The 20125-nt window shown below is 48.3% G+C and overlaps 1 protein-coding gene across 4 annotated transcripts in view; it reads right to left on the minus strand.

The window, feature by feature from the left end:
* LOC140429315 (uncharacterized) overlaps positions 1–19110 on the minus strand; it is a 198901-nt gene extending 179791 nt beyond the window's left edge. For all 4 annotated transcript variants that reach the window (XM_072516152.1, XM_072516150.1, XM_072516149.1 and 1 more), the window contains exon 1: positions 19027–19110. The gene's annotated coding sequence lies outside the window, so the exon portion shown is untranslated. The remainder of the gene's footprint in view (positions 1–19026) is intronic.
* Positions 19111–20125: the final 1015 nt, after the last annotated feature.

Consider the following 20125-nt stretch of genomic DNA (forward strand, 5'->3'; position numbering starts at 1 on the left):
ATGCGGGTCACACAGGCAAATTTCTCTACTGAATGTTGTCACCAAACTGCTGGCTAAGATACTGGACACAAGGATAGAGGACTTAGAGACAGGATCTACTCCCATTTGGAAGCAAATGGACGTATTAGTGAGAGGCAGCATGGTTTTGTGAAGGGGTGGTCGTGTCTCACTAACTTGATAACAGTTTTTCGAAGAGGTCACAAAGATGATTGATGCAGGTGGAGCAGTGGATGTTGTCTATATGGACTTCAGTAAGGCATTTGACAAGGTTCCTCATGGCAGACTGGTACAAAAGGTGAAGTCACACGGGATCAGAGGTGAGCTGGCAAGGTGGATACAGAACTGGCTAGGTCATAGAAGGCAAAGAATAGCAATGGAAGGATGCTTTTCTTTTTCTTTTTTAAAAATATATTTTATTGAAATTTTTCGTTCACAATTTTTTCCCCTTACACATCAAACATAAAGAAAATTTAACAGTACATGTAACATGATAACCACAATCTAATAAAAACTAACCAACATGGTAAACTAATCAATTAACATAAAATGAAACTTTCCCCTCCCCCTCCCTCCCCTCCCCCCTGGGTTGCTGCTGCTGGTCATCTATCTTCCCTCTAACATTCCACTAGGTAGTCGAGGAATGGTTGCCACCTTCTGGTGAACCCTTGAGCCGATCCTCTCAGTGCAAACTTCATCTGCTCCAGTTTTATGAACCCCGCCATATCGTTTATCCAGGCCTCCAGTCCGGGGGGTTTCGCTTCCTTCCACATGAGTAAAATCCTACGCCGGGCTACTAGGGACGCAAAGGCCACGACATCGGCCTCTTTCGCCTCCTGCACTCCCGGCTCATCCGCAACTCCAAATAAAGCTAACCCCCAGCCTGGTTTGACCCGGACCTTCACCACCTTCGAAATCACTCCCGTCACTCCCCTCCAGTGCCGGGCACAACCAAAACATGTGTGTGGTTTGCCGGGCTTCCGCCGCACCTCCCACACTTGTCCTCCACTCCGAAGAACCTGCTCAACCTTGCTCCAGTTATGTGTGCTCTATGTAGCACCTTAAATTGAATCAGGCTAAGCCTGGCACACGAGGAAGAGGAATTTACCCTGCTTAGGGCATCAGCCCACAGACCCTCCTCTATCTCCTCCCCGAGCTCTTCTTCCCACTTTCCTTTTAGTTCGCCCACCAGCTCCTCCCCCTCTTCTCTCATCTCTCAGTATATCTCTGACACCTTGCCCTCCCTGACCCACATCCCCGAGAGCATTCTATCCTGGATCCCGTGTGTTGGGAGCAATGGAAATTCCCTCACCTGTTGTCTTGTGAACGCCCTCACCTGCATATACCTAAAGAAATTTCCCCGGGGCAGCTTATACTTTTCCTCCAACGCTCCCAAGCTCGCAAACGTCCCGTCTATAAATAAATCTCCCACCCTCCTAATTCCCAACTGGTGCCAGCTCTGGAATCCTCCATCCATCCTCCCTGGGGCAAGCCTATGGTTGTTCCTGATTGGGGGCCCCACCAGGGCTCCCAGCACACCTCTCTGTCGCCTCCATTGTCCCCAGATATTTAACGTTGCCGCCACCACTGGGTTTGTGGTAAATCTTTTTAGTGAGAACGGTAGTGGCGCCGTCACCAGCGCCTCTCGACTCGTCCCTTTACAGGACTTTCTCTCTAGTCTTTTCCACGCCGCTCCCTCTCCCTCTATCATCCATTTACGGATCATCGCCACATTGATGGCCCAATAGTAGTCGTCCAAATTCGGCAGCGCCAGTCCCCCTCTATCTCTGCTACGTTGTAAGAACCCCCTCCTTACCCTCGGAACTTTCCCTGCCCACACGAAGCTCGTGATGCTCCTGTCTATTTTTTTTAAGAAGGCCTTAGTGATCAGTATAGGGAGACATTGGAATACAAATAGGAACCTCGGGAGGACCATCATCTTAATTGCCTGCACTCTGCCCGCCAGTGACAGTGGCTGCATGTCCCACCTCTTGAAGTCCTCTTCCATTTGTTCCACCAGTCGTGTCAGATTAAGTCTGTGCAAGGTTCTCCAGCTCCTGGCTATCTGAATCCCCAGGTATCGAAAGTTTCTTTCCACTTTCCTTAAAGGCAGGCCATCTATCCCTCTACTCTGGTCCCCAGGGTGTATCACGAAAAGTTCACTCTTCCCCATGTTAAGCCTATATCCCGAGAAATCTCCAAACTCCCTCAATATCTGCATGACCTCTGTCATCCCCCCCACTGGGTCCGTCACATACAACAGTAGGTCATCCGCGTAGAGTGACACTCGGTGTTCTTCTCCCCCTCTAATCACCCCTCTCCATTTCCTGGAGTCTCTCAGCGCCATGGCCAGTGGTTCAATTGCCAACGCGAACAGTAATGGAGATAGCGGGCATCCCTGTCTTGTTCCCCTGTATAGTCGGAAATACTCCGATCTTTGCCGACCCGTGACCACACTTGCCGTTGGGGCCCCATAGAGGAGTTTGACCCAGCTAATAAACCCGTTTCCGAACCCGAACCTCCTCAGCACCTCCCATAGGTACTCCCACTCCACCCTGTCAAATGCCTTCTCTGCATCCATTGCCGCCACTATCTCTGCCTCCCCCTCTACTGGGGGCATCATTATCACCCCTAATAGCCGCCGCACATTGACATTTAGTTGTCTCCCCTTTACGAATCCTGTCTGGTCTTCGTGCACCACCCCCGGGACACAGTCCTCTATCCTCGATGCCAGCACCTTTGCTAGCAATTTGGCGTCCACATTTAATAGTGAAATAGGCCTATAGGACCCGCACTGCAGCGGATCTTTATCCCGCTTCAAAATTAGCGATATCGTCGCCTCCGACATTGTTGGGGGTAGAGTCCCTCCTTCCCTGGCCTCGTTAAAAGTCCTCACCAACATCGGGGCCAGCAGGTCCACATATTTTCTATAAAATCCCACCGGGAGGAAGGATGCTTTTCTAATTGGAGGGCTGTGACTAGTGGTGTTCTGCAGGGATCAGTGCTGGGACCTTTGCTGTTTGTAGTATATATAAATGATTTGGAAGAAAATGTAACTGGTCTGATTAGTAAGTTTGCAGATGACACAAAGGTTGGTGGAATTGCGGATAGCGATGAGGACTGCCGGAGGATACAGCAGGATTTAGATTGTTTGGAGACTTGGGCGGAGAGATGGCACATAGAGTTTAATCCGGACAAATGTGAGGTAATGCATTTTGGAAGGTCTAATGCAGGTAGGGAATATACAGTGAATGGTAGAACCCTCAAGAGTATTGAAAGTCAGAGAGATCTAGGTGTACAGGTCCACAGGTCACTGAAAGGGGCAACACAGGTGGAGATGGTAGTCAAGAAGGCATACGGCATGTTTGCCTTCATTGGCCGGGGCACTGAGTATAAGAATTGGCAAGTCATGTTGCAGCTGTATAGAACCTTAGTTAGGCCACACTTGGAGTATAGTGTTCAATTCTGGTCGCCACACTGCCAGAAGGATGTGGAGGCTTTAGAGAGGGTGTAGAAGAGATTTACCAGAATGTTGCCTGGTATGGAGGGCATTAGCTATGAGGAGCGGTTGAATAAACTCGGTTTGTTCTCACTGGAACGACAGAGGTTGAGGGGCGACCTGATAGAGGTCTACAAAATTATGAGGGGCATAGACAGAGTGGATAGTCAGAGGCTTTTCCCCAGGGTAGAGGGGTCAATTACTAGGGGGCATAGGTGTAAGGTGAGAGGGGCAAGGTTTAGAGTAGATGTACGAGGCAAGTTTTTTTACACAGAGGGTAGTGGGTGCCTGGAACTCGCTACCGGAGGAGGTGGTGGAAGCAGGGACGATAGTGACATTTAAGGGGCATCTTGACAAATACATGAATAGGATGGGAATAGAGGGATACGGACTGAGGAAGTGTAGAAGATTGTAGTTTAGTCGGGCAGCATGGTCGGCACGGGCTTGGAGGGCTGAAGGGCCTGTTCCTGTGCTGTACATTTCTTTGTTCTTTGTTCTATTGTTCTTTTCTGTTTTTGTTATGAAATTTTACAAATACTTCAATAAAAATATATTTTTTAAAAGAGTCAACAGAATAATAACCTTAATAATTTTTATTAGTGTCACAAGTAAGCTTACGTTAACATTGCAATGAAGTATTGTGAAAATCCCCTAGTCGCCACACTCCAGCGCCTATTCAGGTACACGGAGGGAGAATTCAGAATGTCCAATTCACCGAAGAAAAACACATCTTTTGGGACTTTGTGGGAGGAAACCGGAGCACCCGGAGGAATCCCACGCACACACGGGGAGAACATGCAGAGGAGAACGTGCAGACTCCGTACAGACAGTGACCCAAGCCAGGAATCGAACCCGGGTCCCTGGTGCTGTGAAGCAACAGTGCTACCCATTGTACCACTGTGCCACCCCTATTGCTGTGGATCTGGAGTCACATGGAGTCCAAACCAAGTAAGGACTGAAGATTTCCTTCCCTGAAGGATATTAGTGAACCAGATGGATTTTTTACATCATTAGACTTTTTAATTCCAGATGAACTCAATGTATTCTATGCTTGTTCCGAGCAGGAAGCCAACAAACCATTGTCAACTGCCCCAGCAGCCTCGGGCACAGCTACCAAAGTCAGATTGGCCTTCTTGAAAGTGAACCCTCAGAAAGCAACGGGTCCAGATGGAGTCCCTGGTCGTGTACTCAGTTCCTGCGCGGTCCAACTGGCGGGGGTGCTCGGGGACATCTTCAACCTCTCACTACTCCGAGGTACCCACTGCTTCAAGACGACCACCATCATATCGGTGCCAAAGAAGAACCAGGCAACATGCCTCAATGACAACTACCCAATAGCCATGACATCTATCGTTATGAAGTGCTTTGAGAGGTTGGTCATGAGACACATTAATTCCATACACCCAGAATGACTTGATCCACTGCAATTCACATACCGCCACAACCGGTCCACAGCAAATGCTATGGCCCTGGCCCTACACTCATCTCTAGAGCATCTCGACAACAAGGACTTCTAAGTCAGGCTCCTATTCATTGACTACAGCTCTGCCTTCAACGCCATAATCCCAGCCAAGCTCATATCCAAACTCCAAAACCTAGGACTTGGCTCCTCCCTCTGCAACTGGATCCTCAATTTCTTGATCCATAGACCCTAATCAGTGAGGATAAACAACAACACCTCCTCCACCTCTGGGGTTGCACAGTGGCTAGCACTGCTGCCTAACAGCTGCAGGGTCCCGGATTCAATTCCGGCCTCGAGTGACCGTCTATGTGGAGTTTACACGTTCTCCCCCGGTCAGCATGGGTTTCCTCCGAGTGCTCCAATTTCCTCCCACAGTCCAACAATGTGCAAATTAGGTGGATTGGCCATGCTAAATTGCCCATTAATGTCCAAAAGGTTAGGTTGGGTTACTAGGTCACGGGGATAGGGTGGAGGCGTAGGCTTAAGTAGGGTGCTCTTTCCAAGAGTCGGTGCAGACCTGATGGGCTGAATGGCCTCCTTCTGTGCTGTAAATTCTATGATTCTATGACAGTCCTCAATAACCGGGGCCCCGCAAGGACTGCATACTTAGCACCCTACTACATTCCCTATACACACAGATGACTGTGTGTCAAAATATGGCTCCAACTCCATCTCCAAGTTTGCTGATAACACGACCGTAGTGGATCGGATCTCAAACAACGATGAGTTAGAGAACAGGGGAGAGATAGAGAACCTAGTCATTTGGTGTAATGGCAACTATCTTTCCCTCAATGTCAGCAGAACTAAAGAGCTGGTCATTGACTTCAGGAAGTGAAGTATTGTACATACTCCTGTCTGCATCAATGGTGCTGAGGTGGAGATGGTTGACAACTTCAAATTCCTAGATGTGCACATCACCAACAATCTGTCCTGGTCCACCCATGTCAACTCCCTCAGGAAACAAAGGAAATTTGGCATGACTACATTGACTCTTACCAATTTTTACAGATGCACCATAGAAAGCATCCTATCTGGCTGCATCACAGCCTGGTATGGCAACTGCTCAGCCCAAGACCGTAAGAAACTACAGAAAGCCGTGAACACAGCCCAGTCCATCACACAAACCCGCCTCCAACCCATTGACTCTGTCTACACCTCCTGCTGCCTTGGGAAAGCGGGCAGCATATTCAAAGACCCCTCCTACCCGGGTTATTCTTTCTTTCAACCGCTTCTATCGGGCAGGAGATACAAAAGTCTGAGAACATGCACTAACAGATTCATGAACTAACAGATTCAAAAGCAGCTTCTTCCTCGCTGTTACCAGGCTCCTGAATGACCCTCTTATGGACTGAACTGATCTCTCCATGCATCTTTGCTACTGAGTAGCACTACACTCCATATGCTTCACCTGATGTCTATGTATTTACATTGTGTATTTATCATACTTCCAATGCTTTTCATGTATGGAACAATCGGCCTGGACTGTACGCAGAACAATACTTTTCACTGTACATCGGTACATGCGAGAATAAATCTAATCTAATCTAAATCTTTGCATGTGCGTAATAGCTAGACAACTCAACAACCATATCACAACATTTTAATGCTGGTGTTAATATTCTATACACAGAGATGATCAGAAAAGCATTGATGCTAAGCACAGACACAATGATATCAAGGTTGTAGCTAAGGTACTCCGAGTATGTACTCAGAACACTTGATATTACACCACCCAAGAAAGTATTCAATGGTGAGCTTAAACTTAGAAAACATTGCCATGCTGGTCAGCTCAAAAGATAAAAGAGATTGTAAGACCGAGCGAAATAGAAGTAGCATCTTAACTGACACACAAGTGTATGACACTTGTGTGGGGTGGGGCAAGAAAAGATGGCAAGGATAATACGCAATGGTGCAAACCATAAAGCAAGTTATATTCAGCTAGCTAAATAAAACAACAACCAAGAGAATCAAAAATGTCTGGCCTCGGACCAGTCTGATATCAGAGGTCCTGGATGTGGTAAAACATTCCTTGCAATCAAGAACTGTGCCTTTATTCAAGATGGAAGGAGGGGCCAGCCCAGGAAACTAGAGGTCTGTAGTTTAAGATCAGTTGTGTGGAAGTTACTGAAATCTATCACCGGGACAAGGTGACTGAGCACTTAAATATTAGGTTAATCACAGAGGCAGTAAGGGATTTTGGAGGATAGGCCATGAGTAAAATCAACATGGTTAATAGGGTAATGTTCATGGATGTTACCAATATAGAAGGGCACAATGGTTAGCATTGCTGCCTCACAGAACCAGGGATCCAGCTTCAATTCCTGCCTCGGGTGACTGTTGTGTGGAGTTCGCACTTTCTCCCCATGTCGCGTGGGTTTCTTCCGGGTGCTCCGGTTTCCTCCCACAGTCCAAAGATGTGCAGGCTAGGTGGATTGCCCATGCTAAATTAATCCTTAGTGTCCAAAAGGTTTGGCGGGGATAGGATGGGGTCATGGGCCTAGGTAGGGTGCTCTTTCGGAGGGTCGTTGCAGACACGATGGACCGAATGACCTCCTTCGGCACTGTAGAGATTTTATGATTTTCTACTTCCGGGTGGAATTTTATGATTAAATTCAGCAAAACCAAAATTGAAGGTAACCAAATACCAACCGATGCCACAGGTTTAAGAGGTCAGAGACAGGGAGTAGGTGTATGCGCCCATCTGGTGTAGTACATTCAGCTTACGCTTTCACACGGAAGGGATAAAAGCCTGTGTAAATTCATCAGAATGACGTGGCATAAAAGATTAAAGAGCAAGAACAGGTTAGGTTGTATTTCCTAGAGTTCAGAGGTAGAGGTGTGATCTAATCAAGGTCCTTAAAATGATCAAGAGATTTGATGGGGCTGAGACAGAGAGAAATAATTTTATTTGTTAGTTGGAATAAAATCAGTCTGCACTTTTTCATATAAAGAGCACTGTCTCGGGTGGATGTACCTTTAAGAAATGGGTGTTTATCAAATAGCTGCAGTGATGTCAGTGTGTGGGTGGAGCTGGGCTGTCTGTCTTTCACTTTTGTTTTGAGCTGGCAGCTGCAGTGTGTTTTTGTTTTTGTTTTTAAGAGGTGGAGAGCTGCATTCAAAGCAAGCAGCTGTATAATGATCTCTCTCTCTACAAGCTAAAGAATGTCTCCAGATCATTGATGATTTCAAAGTAATACCTGTTTCTGTAGAGCATTTAAACCTGCTGTCTTTATTTTAAAAAGGATTTAACTTATGGCTGTTGTTTGGTAACTTATTAAGGGTTACCTATAGAATATTGGATTTGGGAAAGTATCAGTGTTTATAGCTGATAAGATGTTTACTGTGTGTTTATAAAATGTTAACTGGATTCATAGAATAAACACGGTTTTGTTTTAAACATACTTTAGCTCTCAATTGCACCACACCTGTAAAGTGGGCCCTTGTGCTCCCCATAACCAAAATCTATTTAACGTTGTGGGTCAGGTGAACTCCATGATATACTTGGGGTTCTCTAAACTCTGGCCCATAATAACTGGAAATCTGCAACTTTCTTCCTCAAAAGGTTGTAGTTGTTGGGTCAATTGCAATTTTGGAGCCTGAAATTGATAAGATTTTTGTTTGGCAGTGGTTTTAAGGGGTATGAAGTAAAGGTGCTAATCAATGTTTTGGCTAAATGGTGGAGTAGACACAAGGGCTGACTTATGTTCATATATTCCACTGACGTGAGTCCAGATTACATGCTCAACCCTCTGTTGTGGAACTTGAGCACACAGCCCATGACTCAGTGGCAAGAATTCTACAATAGAACTTACGGTGGTACCTTGCAGACATAGGTTTGGAGGTAGACACATAATCACGCTCCAGCTAAGATGACACTTGTGAGCAACACCATAGGAGATCTGCTACTGATAATGGCTATGCAGAAGTTTGAATGGAGATGGTATTTGATATTAACCCAGAGTTCAGATAGAAAATATAATTATTTGGAGCATACCCATGATGCTGAGGAATCATTGCATGGTGTACTTTTCTCTCTTGTAGCCACCCGAGTTGGCCAAGTCCCGATTTAAAATGGCGAACGGCAAAGGCTGAAGGGAAATTCAGCCAACACAGGCAGAAACCAGCAAGTGCAAGTTTGCTGTGTATTTAACTCTGCAAAGGCCCAGACAGCATCGATACTAGCAGCCATCTGCATAATAATGTAGCAACCATCTACATACGAATAAGCAATCCCTGGGAACAATAGCAACATTTGGGACAGACAAAGCTAAGCCAGACTCCCCAGCGCCAGCAGGAGCCAACACAAAAGAGGTTAACGGACACCTCAAGACTGCCCATCGATCAGGGAACCGTTCCAGTATTGGAGAAATCGAACCAAGCGATTGGAACAAAGTCTAATCACCTAGAACCCGAAAGGCGGGAAGCCCCTGGGGACTATAAAGTTAAGCCCCCAAGTTCAAATCGTTCTTCTTAACCAGGTCACCCAGCAACGCGAACCAACATTGACCGTGACCGGTTCAACTGCCGCCGAGAGATCGTAAATCTTAAGTCAACACTCGCTACGAGATAGACGTTCCTAGCTATCAATCCGTACCAACTTCGAATCCCGCAGACTCAGAACTCGAACGAAAGGCCATTTGTTCCCCTGACCTGGTGGGCCAGTCCAAAGTTAAGTACAGGCCTGTGAGTTGTAGAAGTAGCTTAGACGTAGAATTTGTGCATGAGTAGCGATTACTGTGTATAATAAATGTGCTTTGATTTAAATCTTACTAATTGGTGTATTGAGTTATTGGTCATTACTCGAACTTGAACCTCGTGGCGGTATCATAAAGATACCTTGCGAGACTTCCGGGTGCGGCGATGACCAGCTGAGTCGCACGTTTCGGCAACTCCCTGTGAAACGGACTTTTGGGCTCTTGATAGGAGCCCCAACGGCAATTTTGACGGCTAAAAACACTGTGCGGTAAACCAGAAGGGAATCCCCCCTGGATACGGATGGAAAAAGGAGGAGAAAGTGGCCAGATTGCAGTGGATCCTTTAGAACAGCGGCAAGGAAGGCAAGCAAAAACCAAGATGGCGTCGGAAGGTGGCAGTTTAACATGGGGCCCTGAACAACAAGAGTTCTTGAAATGCTGTGTGGAAGAGATCAAAAAGGAAATGAAGAAAGAGCTGTTGGCCCCGATACTACAGGCGATCGAAGGGCTAAAGGAGGAACAAAAGACCCAGGAGCGGGAGCTTCGGGTCGTGAAGGCAAAGGCAGCCGAGAATGAGGACGACATACAGGGCCTGGTGGTGAAGACGGAGACGCAGGAGGCACATCAGAAACGATGTGTGGAAAGGTTGGAGGCACTGGAAAACAACGCAAGGAGGAACAACCTGAGGATTCTTGGTCTTCCTGAAGGTGTGGAGGGAGCGGACGTCGGGGCATATGTGAGCACGATGCTGCACTCGTTAATGGGAGCGGAGGCCCCGGCGGGTCCGTTGGAGGTGGAGGGAGCATACCGAGTGATGGCGCGAGGACCGAGAGCAGGAGAAATTCCCAGAGCCATAGTGGTGAGATTCCTCCGTTTTAAGGATAGAGAAATGGTCCTTAGATGGGCGAAGAAAACTCGGAGCAGTAAATGGGAGAACGCGGTGATCCACGTTTATCAAGACTGGAGTGCGGTGGTGGAGAGAAGGAGGGCGAGCTTTAATCGGGCCAAGGCGGTGCTTCATAAAAAGAAGATAAAATTTGGAATGCTGCAACCGGCAAGACTGTGGGTCACATATCGAGGGAGGCACCACTACTTTGAGACGGCGGATGAAGCGTGGACTTTTATTGTGGAAGAAAAACTGGAATGAGCGGGTTATTAAAAAGAACGTTCGAACAAAGTGGTGGGGCGAATGTGGGGGGCAAAGAGGGGTTTTATGTACTAATCCTGCGATGTGGTAACTTTTCTCTCTCCCACAGGTGGTGATGGGGGGAGGAGGGGAGGTGGAGGAGATGGGGCGTTGGCCATTGGGGGCGGGGCCAAGGGAGAAGCGCGGGCTTGGTTCCCGCGCTATGATAATCATGGCGGGAATAGAGAAGCAGGAAGGAGGGGGCGTCGCATGGTGCGAGCCGAGGTCACGGGGGGAAGCCGAGATCAGCCAGAGTTTGCTGACTTCTGGGAGCAACATGGGGGGAGTAATTACGCTAGCGGGGGATCTAGCGTGGGGGGTGGGAGGGGGGAATTACTGGGTTGCTGCTGCTGGGGAGAGGGGAGAGCTGGTATGGGAGAGGATGGGCGGGGGGGCACCGCCTGGGGGAGAGACAGCTGCGTGGGAACCGGGTGAGGAGCTGGAAAAAGGTGATGGCTAATCGACAAGGGGGGGGTAGGAAGCCCCCCAACTCGGCTGATCACGTGGAACGTGAGAGGGCTGAACGGGCCGATAAAGAGGGCACGGGTACTCGCACACCTTAAGAAACTTAAGGCAGATGTGGTTATGTTACAGGAAACGCACCTGAAACTGATAGACCAGGTTAGGCTACGCAAAGGATGGGTGGGGCAGGTGTTCCATTCGGGGCTAGATGCAAAAAACAGGGGGGTGGCTATATTAGTGGGGAAGCGGGTAATGTTCGAGGCAAAGACTATAGTGGCGGATAACGGGGGCAGATACGTGATGGTGAGTGGCAAACTACAGGGGGAGACGGTGGTTTTGGTAAACGTATATGCCCCGAACTGGGATGATGCCAATTTTATGAGGCGGATGCTAGGACGCATTCCGGACCTAGAGATGGGAAAGCTGATAATGGGGGGAGATTTTAATACGGTGTTGGAACCAGGGCTGGATAGGTCGAAGTCCAGGACTGGAAGGAGGCCGGCAGCAGCCAAGGTACTTAAAGATTTTCTGGAGCAGATGGGAGGTGTAGACCCGTGGAGATTTAGCAGACCTAGGAGTAAGGAGTTCTCGTTTTTCTCCTATGTCCATAAAGTCTACTCGCGAATAGACTTTTTTGTTTTGGGAAGGGCGCTGATCCCGAAGGTGAGGGGAGTATACGGCCATAGCCATTTCGGATCACGCTCCACACTGGGTGGACTTGGAGATAGGGGAGGAAACAGGAGGGCGCCCACCCTGGAGAATGGACATGGGACTAATGGCAGATGAGGGGGTGTGTCTAAGGGTGAGGGGGTGCATTGAAAAGTACTTGGAACTCAATGATAATGGGGAGGTCCAGGTGGGAGTGGTCTGGGAGGCGTTGAAGGCGGTGGTTAGAGGGGAGCTGATATCAATAAGGGCACATAAAGGGAAGCAGGAGAGTAAGGAACGGGAGCGGTTGCTGCAAGAACTTTTGAGGGCGGACAGACAATATGCGGAAGCACCGGAGGAGGGACTGTACAGGGAAAGGCAAAGGCTACATGTAGAATTTGACTTGCTGACTACAGGCACTGCAGAGGCACAATGGAGGAAGGCACAGGGTGTACAGTACGAATATGGGGAGAAGGCGAGCAGGTTGCTGGCACACCAATTGAGGAAAAGGGGAGCAGCGAGGGAAATAGGGGGAGTGAGGGATGAGGAAGGAGAGATGGAGCGGGGAGCGGAGAGAGTGAATGGAGTGTTCAAGACATTTTATAAAAAATTATATGAAGCTCAACCCCCGGATGGGAGGGAGAGAATGATGGGCTTCTTGGATCGGCTGGAATTTCCCACGGTGGAAGAGCAGGAAAGGGTGGGACTGGGAGCACAGATCGAGGTAGAAGAAGTGGTGAAAGGAATTAGGAGCATGCAGGCGGGAAAGGCCCCGGGACCGGATGGATTCCCAGTCGAATTCTATAGAAAATATGTGGACTTGCTCGCCCCGGTACTGACGAGGACCTTTAATGAGGCAAAGGAAAGGGGACAACTGCCCCCGACTATGTCTGAAGCAACGATATCGCTTCTCTTAAAGAAGGAAAAGGACCCGCTACAATGCGGGTCCTATAGACCTATTTCCCTCCTAAATGTAGATGCCAAGGTCCTGGCCAAGGTAATGGCAATGAGAATAGAGGAATGTGTCCCGGGGGTGGTCCACGAGGACCAAACTGGGTTTGTGAAGGGGAGACAGCTGAACACGAATATACAGAGGTTGTTAGGGGTAATGATGATGGCCCCACCAGAGGGAGAAACGGAGATAGTAGTGGCGATGGATGCCGAGAAAGCATTTGATAGAGTGGAGTGGGATTATTTGTGGGAGGTGTTGAGGAGATTTGGTTTTGGAGAGGGGTATGTTAGATGGGTGCAGCTGTTGTATAGGGCCCCAGTGACGAGCGTGGTCACGAATGGACGGGGATCTGCATATTTTCGGCTCCATAGAGGGACAAGGCAGGGATGCCCTCTGTCCCCATTATTGTTTGCACTGGCGATTGAGCCCCTGGCGATAGCGTTGAGGGGTTCCAAGAAGTGGAGGGGAGTACTTAGGGGAGGAGAAGAACACCGGGTATCTTTGTATGCGGACGATTTGCTACTATACGTGGCGGACCCGGCGGAGGGGATGCCAGAAATAATGCGGATACTTGGGGAGTTTGGGGATTTTTCAGGGTATAAATTGAACATGGGGAAAAGTGAGTTGTTTGTGGTGCATCCAGGGGAGCAGAGTAGAGAAATAGAGGACCTACCGTTGAGGAAGGTAACAAGGGACTTTCGTTACCTGGGGATCCAGATTGCTAAGAATTGGGGCACATTGTATAGGTTAAATTTAACGCGGTTGGTGGAACAGATGGAGGAGGATTTCAAGAGATGGGATATGGTATCCCTGTCACTGGCAGGGAGGGTGCAGGCGGTTAAGATGGTGGTCCTCCCGAGATTCCTCTTTGTGTTTCAGTGCCTCCCGGTGGTGATCACGAAGGCTTGTTTTAAAAGGATTGAAAAGAGCTTCATGGGTTTTGTGTGGGCCGGGAAGACCCCGAGAGTGAGGAAGGGATTCTTACAGCAACAGGGGGGGCTGGCACTACCGAGCCTAAGTGAGTATTATTGGGCCGCTAATATTTCAATGGTGAGTAAGTGGATGGGAGAGGAGGAGGGAGCGGCGTGGAAGAGATTAGAGAGGGCGTCCTGTAGGGGGACTAGCCTACAGGCTATGGTGACAGCCCCATTGCCGTTCTCACCGAGGAACTACACCACAAGCCCGGTGGTGGTGGCTACACTGAAGATTTGGGGACAGTGGAGACGGCATAGGGGAAAGACTGGAGCCTTGGGGGGGGGGGGGTCCCCGATAAGAAACAATCATAGGTTTGCCCCGGGGGGAATGGATGGGGATATGGAATGTGGCAAAGAGCAGGAATAACGCAACTGAAAGATCTGTTTGTGGATGGGAAGTTCGCGAGTCTGGGAGCGCTGACCGAGAAATATGGGTTGCCCCAAGGGAATGCATTCAGGTATATGCAACTGAGGGCTTTTGCGAGGCAACAGGTGAGGGAATTCCCGCAGCTCCCGACACAAGAGGTGCAAGACAGAGTGATCTCAAAGACATGGGTGGGGGATGGTAAGGTGTCAGATATATATAGGGAAATGAGGGACGAAGGGGAGACTATGGTAGATGAACTAAAAGGGAAATGGGAAGAAGAGCTGGGGGAGGAGATCGAGGAGGGGCTGTGGGCAGATGCCCTAAGCAGGGTAAACTCGTCGTCCTCGTGTGCCAGGCTAAGCCTGATTCAGTTTAAGGTATTACACAGGGCACATATGACTGGAGCACGGCTCAGTAAATTTTTTGGGGTGGAGGATAGGTGTGCGAGGTGCTCGAGAAGCCCAGCGAATCATACCCATATGTTTTGGTCATGCCCGGCACTACAGGGGTTTTGGATGGGGGTGACAAAGGTGCTTTCAAAAGTAGTAGGAGTCCGGGTCGAACCAAGCTGGGGGTTGGCTATATTTGGGGTTGCACACGAGCCGGGAGTGCAGGAGGCGAGAGAGGCCGATGTTTTGGCCTTTGCGTCCCTAGTAGCCCGGCGCAGGATATTGCTAATGTGGAAAGAAGCCAAGCCCCCGGGGGTGGAGACCTGGATAAATGACATGGCGGGGTTTATAAAGCTAGAGCGGATTAAGTTCGTCCTAAGGGGGTCGGCTCAAGGGTTCACCAGGCGGTGGCAACCGTTCGTCGAATACCTCGCAGAAAGATAGACGGAATGGGAAAAAGAAGGCAGCAGCAGCAGCCCAGGATCGGGGGGGGGGGGGGGGGGGGGGGGGGGGGAGGAACCAGAAGGACTCTCAGGGTTGTTAATATATACTGTATAGTATGTATAGGTCGTTGCTACAGATAATTATATATTGGACTGTTAAATTATATTTTTGGAGAGTGTTACTTGTGACAAGGCAGTTGCCAATTAGGGCTAGTTTTCATTTTTGTTATTTATTATTTATTCATTTTTTGTTTATAAAATAGGTCATTGTTATTTGTGTTGTTATAATATTGTGTAAAGGATGCACAATGTACTGTGTTGGTTGACCAAAAATTCTCAATAAAATATTTAATTAAAAAAAAGATACCTGGCGACTCGAGAGCTCAGGTTATAAAACAGAGCCAAGTGAACCAACCAAAAGTTAACACTCTAAAAATAGCCTCATTCATAACTCAAATTACATCTAAAGCATTCATATTCTATATCTTTTTAAAACATGTAAGTAGCAAGTAACATTTGTGCCACACAATGGCCATAGCCAACAAGAGAGAATCGTTTTTAAAATAAATTTAGAGTACCCAATTCATTTTTTCCAATTAAGGGCCAATTTTAGCGTGGCCAATTCACCTAACCTGCACATTTTTGGGTTGTGGGGGCGAAACCTACGCAAACATGGGGAGAACATGCAAACTCCACACAGACAATGACCCAGAACCAGGATCGAACCTGGGACCTCAGCGCCGTGAGGCGGCAGTGCTAACCATTGTGCCACCATGCTGCCCTAAGAGAGAATCTAACCATCTCTCCTTGACATTCAATGACATTCCAATCATTGAATTTCCCACTATCAACATCCTGGAGATTTACCATTGAGCCAAAACTGAACTGGACGAGCTGTATAAATACTGTGGCTACAAGAGCAGGTCAGAGGCTGGGGATTTTGATGCTCCAAAGCTTGTCCACTATCAACAAGGCACATGTCAGAAGTGTGATGGTATAAGCGGCACTGTAGCACAGTGGTTAGCACAGTTGCTTCACTGCTCAGGGTCCCAGGTTAGATTGCCGGCTTGGGTCACTGTCTGTGCGGAGTCTGCACGTTCTCCCGTGTCTGCATGGGTTTCCTCCGGCTGCTCCGGTTTCCTCCCATAGTCCATAGATGTGCCGGTTAGGTGGATTGGCTACGGTAAATTGTCCTTAGGTTAGGTGGGGTTGCTGGGTTATGACGATAGGGTGGTGTGGGCTTAATAGGGTGCTCTTTCCAAGAGCCGGTGCAGAGTCGATGGGCCGAATGGCCTCCTTTTGCACAGCAAATTCTAAGCCTTGACATCATTCAGACAAAGCGGCGCACTTGATTGGCACCCCACTGACTACCTTGAAGTTCATTTCCCCCACTATCAATACAGTGGCTGCAGTGTGTACCAAATGCCAGATGCATTGCAGCAATTCACCAAGACTCCTTTGACAGCACCTTCCAAACCCCTAACCTCTACCATCTCGAAGGACAAGGGCATGGGGACACCCCACCCGAAGGTTGCCCTCCAAGTCACATACCAATCTGACTTGATATTACATTGGAACTCCTTCACAGCAGCTGCGTCAAAATCCTGGAACTCCCCCTCTAACAACACTGTGGCTGTACCTGCACAACAAAGCCTGCAGCAGATCAAGAAGGCAGCTCACCACCACCTCTCTCAAGAGCAATTAGGGATGGGAAATACATGCTGGCCTAGCCAGAGATGCTACAACCCATGAAAAAATAGGGAAAAATCCAGAGTATTATGAAACAATGCTGATCACTGAACATGTATAAATGACCCTTAAAAACCAACATACTAGGGCAGCACGGTGGCGCAGTGGGTTAGCCCTGCTGCCTCGCGGCACCGAGGTCCAAGGTTCGATCCCAGCTCTGGGTCACTGTCCGTGTGGAGTTTGCACATTATCCCTGTGTTTGCGTGGGTTTCACCCCCACAACCCAAAAATGTGCAGGATAGGTGGACCACTCCAAAATTGTCCCTTAATTGGAAAAAATGAATTGGGTACTCTAAATTTATTTTAAAAAACATACTGCCCTCAGTAATTTTAAAAAAATCTTTGTTATTGTCACAAAATTAACACTGCAATTAAGTTATTGTGAAAATCTCCTAGTTGCTACACTACGGCGCCTCTCTGAAGGAGAATTCAGAATGTCCAATTAACCTAACAGTACGTCTTTCGGGACTTGTGGGAGGAAACCAGAGCAACCGGAGGAAACCCACGCAGACACAGGTAGAACGTGCAGACTCCGCACAGACAGTGACCCAAGCCGGGAATCGAACCTGGGACCCTGGTGCTGTGAAGTAACAGTGCTAATCATTGTGCTATCGTGCTGCCCATGTAGGAACATAATCATACTCAACACAATCATACAAAGAGACCCCTTTGAATGGAGACATACAAATTTTGTTTAGAAAAAAGGATAATCAAAAAGTCACCATCTCAAATACCACTGCCCTTCAGCACAAAAGAAACAGTTTGTCGTTATATAGCACCTTTCATAACCATGGGACATCACAAAGTACTTGCAAATAAATTACATACTCTTGTGCACACAGCGAAGTTTCACAAACATCATCGAGATCCATAGAATCCCTACAGAGCAGGAGGAGGTCATTCAACCCATCGAGTCTGCACTGACCCTCATAAAACAGCACTCTACTGAGGCCCACTCCCTCTCACTATCCCCATAACCCCACGCGCATCACGCAACCCACCTAACTTGGACATCTTTGAACTGTGGGAGGGCACACAGACACTGGGAGAATGTGCAAACTCCACACAGTCTGCCAATCAAGACCAGAATCGAACCCAGGTCCTTGGCACTGTGAGGCAGCAGTGCTAACCACTCAGTGTGTAACCGTGCAGATAATTTATGGGCAGCACAAGTGATTAGCACTGTGGCTTCACAGCGCCAGGGTCCCAGGTTCGATTCCCTGCTGGAGTCTGTGCGGAGTCTGCACGTTCTCCCTGTCTGCGTGGGTTTCCTCCGGGTGCTCCGGTTTCCTCCCACAGTCCCATGACGTGCAGGTTAGGTGGATTGGCCATGATAAATTGCCCTTAGTGACCAAAAAAAGGTTAGGAGGGGTTATTTGGTTACGGGGATAGGGTGCAAGTGAGGGCTTAAGTGGGTCGGTGCAGACTCGATGGGCCGAATGGCCTCCTTCTGCACTGTATGTTTTATGTTCTATGACCGGTTAAACTATTTCAATGGTGCCAACGGTTCAGCGACAAATATTCTTTCAAAAATAAGAAAATTCACCTGCTCTTCTTCAATATAATGCCAAATGATCTCTTATTCCAGTTGAGAGGGCCGTCTCTCTTTAACATCTTATATAAAAGAACCAGCACTCAGTAAAGGCAATTGTCAACCCAGGTTATGGGCTAAAACAACTGGAGTCAGACTTCGACTTGTGACTTTTCGACTCAGAGGCCGAAGAGCTACCACCGAGTCATGACTTTTAATGGCAGATACATAGGCAAAAAATATAGACAGAAAGCCAGTAACGGGTGAAGGTAGCAGGAAACAATGTTTTTAAATATCCCATGGTTCACAATTATCCATGTCTATATCATCAAACTGGCATTCTCCGTACGACATCGTTGAATCCCAGGCAGTCAGCACTTACACAGTTGGAATAAAACTCAACTCTGACATCAAAACAGACAATAAAGGGGAAATCTGAGCAATAAATGTCAAATTGTCAGAATGTAGGAATATAGTTGTAAAAGTTGTGAGCACAGTCGGAGATGGTAGGTCACTTAATGGGTATTTAAAAGTACCGCACACGCTAGAAACCAGTGTAGACAGCAGAGTCCAAACACAGCGGGACGGAGCTGTCAGCGATGAAAGTTTTACACCGAGGCATGGATCCCGCTCGGGCCTTTCTCACCAGCCAGCCCAGCTCCTGGTTACTCACCTCTCAGAGCGGCCTGGGCCGGCCTGTCACACCTGCTCCTGCAGCTGGCGGTGTGACCAGCTCCTGTGACCACCCCCCCCACCACCCACCACCACCCACCACCGGACACGTGCTGTCCTCATCCACCGCCGAGCGCCCTCACAGCCCGACCGCAATCCAGGCTCAGCCGCGCATCCTCCCTCCCTCCTCCTGCAGCCACCTGTCCCGTCAGCCTCTGGGAGCCGCACGGCTTCACGGGAGTTGTAGTCCGCCGGGCCCCGGCCAACTGCATCTCCCAGAGTGCACCGCATCACAAGTCAGACTCCTGTCTGTTCTTTTTTTTATATAAATTTAGAGTACCCAAGTATTTTTTTCCAATTAAGGGGCAATTTAGCAGACCAATCCATAAACCTGCACATCTTTGTGGGTTGTGGGGGTGAAATCCACGCAGACATGGGGAGAATGTGCAAACCCCACACGGACAGGGCCAGGATTCGAACCCAGGTCCTCAGCACTGTAGTCCCAGTGCTAACCACTGCACCACATGCCACCTCCACTCCCTGACTCCTTTCTGATCTGTTGAATGGTATAAAAACCTGAAATGTTCATGGTTTCCAAAGATGGCGACAGACCCACTGAACATTTCCAGAATTTTCTGCTTTTATTTCAGTCTTCACGTGTGTCGATAGAATTGTGTCAACATCTGCTACCAGAGAGATGTGATCAGAGAGGCTGCAAACACATATATAGGGAGCACTGCTTATTTTGAAAAGTACCACCCTTCAAATGTAAGCTTTAAAGCAATATAGGTGAGTCTTGTTTCCCATAAGTGGTTCTGGGGAGGTATGTAATAAGGAGAATATTAGACACAGCGTGAGGTCTGGCATTTTTGGGATATGCTGTGGTTAATGGTAGCGCTCTGGCCTCTGTTGAATCACAAACTTGCTGGTCTCAATTTATAATAGGTGAATTGGACATTCTAAATTGGTGTTACCGAACAGTGTGGTGACTAGGGGCTTTTCACAGTAACTTCATTGCAGTGCTAATGTAAGCCTGCTTGTGACAATAATAAAGATTATTATTATTTTGAAGAACAGCATCAACTTATGTCTCCTTCAGC

This window comes from Scyliorhinus torazame, chromosome 9 (assembly GCF_047496885.1).
Source record: "Scyliorhinus torazame isolate Kashiwa2021f chromosome 9, sScyTor2.1, whole genome shotgun sequence".
Taxonomy (NCBI): Eukaryota; Metazoa; Chordata; class Chondrichthyes; order Carcharhiniformes; family Scyliorhinidae; genus Scyliorhinus; species Scyliorhinus torazame.